Here is an 8,747-nt window from a genome sequence, read left to right on the forward strand (position 1 = left end):
GTACATTATATCGAATCTCTACAATAGGAGTCGATCTACTCCTAAGCACATCGATATAAACCAAAATTCCAATGACTTGGCACCTCTGCCAATGACTCTTTCTCGATATCTATCTTCTACTCTCTGTTTTTCTATAAATCAATAGAATAAGCATACACATTCAAAGAATACAAAGATATTAAAGCAATGACAAATAAATATGTGGTTTTGGGAAATTCAAGTCGAATCTAACTCGAGTTATCTCTCCCGGTCTAACATTGGTTTATACCTTTCTTTTCTCGTGGTTCGGCTTTTTTCTGTCTCTGAAATCTTCAATACCAATCTGGAATGACATTCGAGAAGTACAACATCAATATACCACTCAATTCAATACCAGAATCTCAATCTAGTTCTATTTCGACGGCATAACAGTGCCATCTCGAAATACCGGCAATACAAATAACATATGGTCAATCTCAACAACTCATAATCAATCAATAAACACAATTCTAATACCAAATCTGTATATTCTCAATCAACCATATCTAAAAAATCATAACAATTTCATACGTTATCCGTTCTTCGATCCGGTTTCAATTATACGATTACCACAATTCCAGGAACATATAATCTAAATCATGTCAGGATTCCTTCAATATCAAGTTTTCAAACCATGCTGAAAAGTAGTAAAACTTACATCTTGTCAAAGCCTTTGACGAGAGAAACGGTACTGAACTCGGATCGAAAATCAAACGGTCGGATCTTGCACAAATCAAACTCTAAATTTTAAAAGCTTTGAGGATTTTCTGAAGCTCGTCTCGGTTCTTCCTTGAAAATTCTGAAGGAAATGAAGGAAGATTATCGCTTAAATGCATGGCAAGGCCAAGTAGCTTAAACTTCATACTGCACGTCTTGCGCATATGCGCGACCATCACCGATGCATATGCGCGAGACCTACTGTCTCGGCGCATAACATTTCCTCTGCTCGTGCATATGCGATCCCTATCCTCGCGCATATGCGCGAGTCCTATTGTCTCGGCGCTTGGAAGTTTCACATGCTCGTGCATATGCGCACCTTGGCTCGTGCATATACGCGAGACTTACTGTCTCGGCATATGTTTCTCGCCCATATGCGCGAGGTGTTCTGTCCTCGCACATGTAAAATATCACTTGTTCTCCCAATTCTTTCTCGGAGTTGTCCTTTCATAATCACATCACTTTATCAATTAATAATCTCGGATTAACAGAGTAAAATCTCGGGCATTACAATTCCCCCACTCTAAGATTTGATTTCGTCCTCGAAATCGCAGGCAATCAAATCACATAAGATAAGAATTATAACACAAATAAATAAGAAACTCACATCAGTGAAATAACTTTGGGAATTTCTGTCTCATGTTTGATTCAGTTTCCCAAGTAACTTCTTCAATGCTATTACAACTTCACTGAACTTTCACAAGCGGAATAGTCTTCGTTCTGAGCTGTTTTTCTTTACGATCTAGAATCTGAATCGGATACTCAAAATAACTCAGAGTCTTATCAAGTTCGGCCTCGTCTGTCTGAAGAATATGAGATGCATCAGGAAGATATTTCCGCAATAAAGATACATGAAAGACATCATGTATTCCAGATAGAGACGGAGGTAGGGCATGTCGATAGGCAAGATCACCTATCTTCTCCAGAATCTCGTACGGCCCAATGTAATCTGGGGACAACTTTCCTTTCTTGTCAAATCTGACAACGCCTCTGAAAGGAGAAATCTTCAGAAATACAATATCTCCTGCCTCGAATACCAATGGCCGTCGTCGAATATTGGCATATTTGGCCTGTCTATACTGAGCTGTCTTTATTCTTTGGCGAATCAATTTCACTTTTTCAGTCATATCTCAAATCATATTAGGTCCAATCTCAGGTACCTCAGAGATATTATCCCAATAAAGAGGGGATTTGTATTTCTTTCCATACAACGATTCAAACGGAGCCATCTCTATACTCGTCTGATTGCTGTTGTTATAAGAGAATTCAAAGAGTGGTAAGGAATCTTGCCAACTAGTTCCAAAATCTAGCACTACAGCTCTAGCATATCCTCTAATGTCTGGATAGTCCGTTCTGACTGTCCGTCAGTCTGAGGATGATATGCAGCACTCAAATGTAATTTCGTACCTAGAGCTTGCTGCAAACTGTGCCAAAAGTGTGAAGTAAATCGAGGATCACGATCTGATACAATAGACTTTGGCACTCCATGAAATCTGACCACTTCTCTGACATAAATCTCTGCCATCTGGTTGTGTCTATATATCATTCTGTAAGGAATAAAACATGCTAATTTGGTTAATCTGTCAATAACGACCCAAATTGCATCGCAACCTCGGGAGGAATGTGGTAGCTTCGTAACAAAATCCATGGAAATGTGATCTCATTTCCATTCTGGAATAGATAAGCTATGCAATAGACCTCCTGGTTTCTTTCTTTCTGCTTTCACCTGTTGGCAATTCAGACATTTAGATACAAACTCTGCAATCTCTGATTTCATCTGTTTCCACCAAAAGTATTTCTTCATATCGTTATACATCTTTCTGCCACCAGGATGAATACTGAATCGACTACTGTTCGCTTCTGAAAAAAATTGTTGTTTCAAGTCTGAAACATCTGGCACAACAAGCCGATTATTCACATATAAGAAATCATTACGAACCTGATACTCTGATCGATGCCCTGATATGACCATCGAAATCGAATTCTGAATATTCTGATCAACTCTCTGTGCTTCTTTAATTCTCAAAATCAGTTCTGGTTCAACTTGAACGGTATACAGTCTCAAAGGTTTACAATCTGTCTCAAATACTAATCCAGAAAGACAGCAATCTTCAATCAAATTTGAAATATCAATCGTCGATAAGGATAAAGAACATACCTTTCGACTCAGTGCATCAGCTGCTGCATTTGATTTCCCCGGGTAGTATTTGATTTCACAATCAAAATCTTTCAACAAATCAAGCCATCTTCGTTGCCTCATATTTAGTTCTGACTGTGAAAATAGATATTTCAAGATTTTGTGATCAGAATAAATCTCAAATTTCTCACCATATAGGTAGTGTCGCCAAATCTTTAAAGCAAATACGATGGCAGCCAATTCAAGATCATGAATCGGGTAGCGAGTCTTGTGCGGTTTCAATTGTCTTGAGGCATAAGCAATAACATGTCCTCGCTGCATCAAAACACAACCTAATCCTCTGTGAGAAGCATCACAATAAACAACAAAATCACCAGTACTTGACGGGATAGTTAACTCTGGAGCACTAGTTAACCTCTTCTTCAACTCAAAAAACTGACTTCACATGCCTCTGACCAAAAAAAATGAGTATTCTTCTGAGTCAACTGAGTAATCGGCTTAGCAATACTGGAAAAATCTTTAATAAATCGTCGATAATAGCCTACTAAACCCATAAAACTGTGTAGCTCTAGCACTGATGTCGGTCTAGGCCAATTGATCACAACCTCAACTTTGCTAGGATCAACAGAAATACCATCTCCAGATATAATGTGTCCCGAAAATACAACCTGTCTCAGCCAAAATTCACATTTCGACAGCTTTGCACACAGTTTCTCAGCCCTCAGAATATTCAATACAATTCTCAAATGTTCAGCATGATCATTCAAACTCTTTGAATATATCAGAATATAATCAATAAAGATAATCACAAAGTCATCAAGATATTTCTGAAATATACGGTTCATCAAACCCATAAATACAGCTGGAGCGTTCGTTAAACCAAACGGCATGACTATAAACTCATAGTGGCCATACCTGGTTCTGAAAGCTGTCTTCGATATATCAGAATCTCTTACTCTCAGCTGATGATATCCAAATCTCAAATCGATCTTGGAATAAACATAAGAACCCTACAACTGATCAAATAAATCATCGATACGAGGCAAAGGGTATTTATTATTTACCGTAGCCTTGTTCAACTGCCGATAGTCGATGCAGAGTCTCATCGGACCGTATTTCTTTCTAACAAACAGTACTTGAGCACCCCAAGGAGAAATACTCGGTCTGATGTAACCCTTGGCCAGTAAATCTTCTAACTGATCTTTCAACTCTTTCAATTCAATCGGTGTCATTCGGTATGGAGTTTTAGAAATATGAACAATACCTGGTATCAATTCAATGCTGAAATCTATTTATCTGACTGGAGGTAAAACCAGAATCTCATCTGGAAAGATGTCAGCAAACTCACATACCACTGGAAAATCTGCCAATGAAGGACTCGATTTCAATACATCTACTGAATACACAAGAAATCCCTCTGCTCCTTTCTGTAATAATCGAGTCATAGATAACGCAGATGTCAAAGGAATTCGCGATCTGGAACCTTTACCGTAAAATTTCCATTCATCAGCCATTTCAGGTATGAATCTTACAATTTTCTGGAAACAATCTACGGTAGCTCTGTACTTGGTCAGCATATCAATACCAATAATGCAATCAAAATAAGACAACCCAAGTACAGTACAATCTATCTCTATTTCATTGTCATCATACTGCAGTATATAATGTCTAACAGAATTCACTGATATAAGACCTCTCCCCAAAGGTGAAGAGACAGATACTACAGCAGATAAGGACTCAACAGGCAAAGCATGTATCAATGCAAATCGCTCGGAGATAAAAGTATAGGATGCACCCGTATCAATCAATACATAATCAGGATAACCACAAAGAGAATAGTTACCTGCAACAACATCATCAGGTGCTTCTTGGGCCTGTTCTTCAGTCAGTGCAAATACACTGGCCTGCTGTCTCGGAGGCTGGCTAACAGTCTAGCTTCCTCCTGGCCTAAGTTGTGACTGGGCAGGTGCTGGTTGGAAAGAATGAACAGCAGATGATCGTCTATCAGGCTGAGCCACTGATCCAGATGATTCTGCTCCCTCGGATCTTTGAGAACCTCGTTGTGGACAAACTCTGGCAAAATGACCCTGCTGTCTACTGATGTTGCAACTACCAAAAACTCCTTTGCATTGCTCCGTGAGATGTCTTCCTCCACAAGTTCTGCAATAAATTCCTGTATAACTCTGGCTCTGTTGCGAATCATTGAAGTAAGACGAACTACTACCAGACTTCTTCAACAGTTTCCCTCTTGCTTTCAAATTATCTTTCTTTCCACTGCTATTACTACCACTCTCAAATTTGGGAGGGGGTTGGTGAAACTGAGTTGAGGGTTGTTGTTGTTTCAGTGCTGGTGCAACATACGAAGCTCCTTTATGCCTAATTAGGCCTGCTTCAGCTCATTTCGCTCTATTCAAAGCATCATCAAAATTATTCGGTCTTCCCGTATTACCAGTGTAAAAATATGCAGATTCAGCCAAGTAATGAACTGATCAGCCACTGCTTCATCATTCTCAGCAAAATGTGGAGCAAAACATAACAAGGTAGATAATTTAGCCACGTATTCTTCAATATTCAACTGTTTCAGGTTGGCAAACTCTGCACCCTAGTCTTTTCTGTACGATACTGGGAAGAATCGTTGATAGAATTCAGTCTTAAAAATCTTCCAAGTAATAACCGTACCTCGATGCTCCAAAGCCCTCTTAGTCGTAAGCCGCCACTTCTTTGCAATATCATGCAACTGGTGCCCAATCAGTTTGACTATTCGGTCATCTGTATAGTCTAATGAATCAAACAACATTTCTATGTCATCAAGTCAACTCTCGCAATCAACAGACGTCTCAGTGCCCTTCAAAGTTGACGGTTTGAATGACTGAAATCTTTTCAACAGTGTTTCCATAGGCGTTGCGGTGACATCCATCGGATTATTGGAAGTACGACCCTGTTCTGGGGCTCTTCGAGGAGGCATATCTGATTATCAAAATGATTAGTAACCAAGTCTAAAAAATCTGTTTCAATCCTCCTCTGATCAAGAATCGGTTATAATTCATTCTCAAATAATACACGTTTCCCATCAAATCAGATAATTAGATAAACATGTATTTGATAAAGCAGTAACCATGCTAGCACCGCAAAAGCATGAAAGAAAACTCAATCCAGCTCGCTCACTCTCTTCTATCTCAGTCTAAGGAACCTACTGCTCCGATACCACCTGGTATGGAGACCCAAACGTAATTCATCTTCGTAACTCGTCTTTGGGATTAAGTGGATCAATTATTTGTATTGGGTCTAATTTTATTTTTTAAAAGGAATTGAACACTTATAATCAAGTGTACAAATTACTATAACAAATTATGCATCATCTTATATAAACATCAAGATAAAAAATACAAGTCTTGTACAAAATCCATTCATATCAAACTACGGTTCAACAAACTATACATCAAGTGTTGAAAGCCAATTCTACTTCTAAGTCCGGATCTCCACTATAATCTTGATCTCTCATCCTCTTCTCGACCATGATCATGTCCCACCTGTTGTCATGCACACATACAAACACAACAATAGCCGGATAACTCCGGTGAGAATATAATTCCCAGTATAAACAATGTATACATGCATTTCATATAAAAGAATATACAAAAAACATAGAAAATTATCAATAGCATGTATCATAATCTGAAAAACATGTACCCATAAAAAACTGTAAATCAAACTCTTTAACTCTTAATCTCTGACTCGACTCTTATCTAGGGATCCCGGTTCCTGGACTTGGTACATTATATTGAATATCTACAATAGGAGTCGATCTACTTCTAAGCACATCGATATAAACCAAAATTCCAATGACTTGGCACCTATGCCAAAGACTCTTTCTCGATATCTATCTTCTACTCTCTGTATTCTATAAATCAATAGAATAAGCATACACATTCAAGAATACAAAGATATTAAGCAATGACAAATAAGTATGTGATTTTGGGAAACTCAAGTCGAATCTAACTCGAGTTATCTCTCCCGGTCTAACATTGGTTTATATCTTTCTTTTCTCGGGGTTCGGCTTTGTTCTGTCTCTGAAATCTTCAATACAAATCTGGAATGACATTCCAGAAGTAAAACAATCAATATACAACTCAATTCAATACCAGAATCTCAATCTAGTTCTATTTCGACGACATAATAGCGCCATCTCCAAATATCGGCGGTACAAATAACAGATGGCCAATCTCAACAACTCATAATCAATCAATAAACATAATTCTAATACCAAATCTGTATATTCTCAATCAACCATATCTGAAAAATGATAACAATTTGATACGGTATTCGTTCTTCGATCTGGTTTCGATTATACGATTACCAAAATCTCAGGAACATATAAATCTAAATCATATCAAGATTTCCTTCAATATCAAGTTTTCAAACCATGCTGAAAAGTAATAAAACTTACATCTTGTCGAAGCCTTTGAGAAGAGAAACACTGTACTGAACTCGGATCGAAATCAAACGGTTGGTTCTTGCACAAATCAATTCTAAATTTTAAAAGCTTTGAGGATTTTCTGAAGCTTGTCTCGCCTTGAAAATTCTGAAGGAAATGAAGGAAGATTATCACTTAAATGCATGGCAAGGACAAGTGGCTTAATCTTCATACTGCACGTCTCACACATATGCGTGACCATCACCGGCGCATATGCACGAGACCTACTGTCTCGGCGCATAACATTTCCTCTGCTCACGCATATGCACGCCTTGTCCTCGCGCATATGCGCGAGACCTACTGTCTCGACACTTGGAAGTTTCACATGCTCGCGCATATGCACGCCCTGTCTCGCGCATATGCGTGAGACTTACTGTCTCGGCATGTGCTTTTGGCGCATATGCGCGCCTTATCTCACGCATATGCGCGAGGTGTTCTGTCCTCGCACATGTAAAATATCACTTGTTCTCCCAATTCTTTCTCGGATTTGTCATTTCATAATCACATCAATTTATCAATTCATAATCTCGGATTAACAGGGTAAATTCTCGGGCATTACACCAAATGTCCTCCATTGGATAGTCCCAAGATACTAGTGTTAAGTTTATTTATTATGCGTTTTTATTTTACATCATCGACACATATGTAGGGAAAATGCATATATGAATAGGTGTACATATGGTGAATTTATTAATGATACGTTATTTGTAAATGTATTCGAAATGCATTACAATTCTACTTGACATGATATAGAATAGAACTTGGGTTGGAGTTACAAGTCCTATTCTTAACGTAGAACTAGAACTTGAGTTTGAGTTACAAGTCCTAATCTTAACTTGTATCAGAACTCAAATACATCATTATGTATTAGACTATCTGAAAGTATTTGTGATCATAACGGTAAAAAGTGTGTATCAAATGTAATTGTCTCGAATGTTATAACACTTCGTAACAACATATAGTGGAATAATATAATGATGTGACTTTGATTGTTGCATCCAAAGAGCAAGTTGTCCACAATTAGTATAATTCGGTGAGTTCGAATATATCCATTTAATAAAATGATTCCAATATATTAAATAGTCATATTTATATATATTATATATTATTATCTTATAAATATATAATATACCAAAACTTATAAATGTTGTCAAGTATTTATTGTGCTATATATATATTTGTAAACACTAAATCAAGGTTTGTTGGATCGGGAAAATCCTCTAAAACATGATGAGATGCAATAGCTCGTGTTCAAAGAATATTTACACCGATGAATTATATCGGGTTTGAAACTAAATCAAGCGGTAAATACTCAAAGTAATCATTCGTTAAGAAAACTTATCGCTTAAAGCTTTTAATCTTGTGTAACTAATTAACTGAAGATAAGGGGGATCAGTTTTC

Source organism: Primulina eburnea, chromosome 3 (genome assembly GCF_022965805.1).
Source record: "Primulina eburnea isolate SZY01 chromosome 3, ASM2296580v1, whole genome shotgun sequence".
Classification (NCBI taxonomy): domain Eukaryota; kingdom Viridiplantae; phylum Streptophyta; class Magnoliopsida; order Lamiales; family Gesneriaceae; genus Primulina; species Primulina eburnea.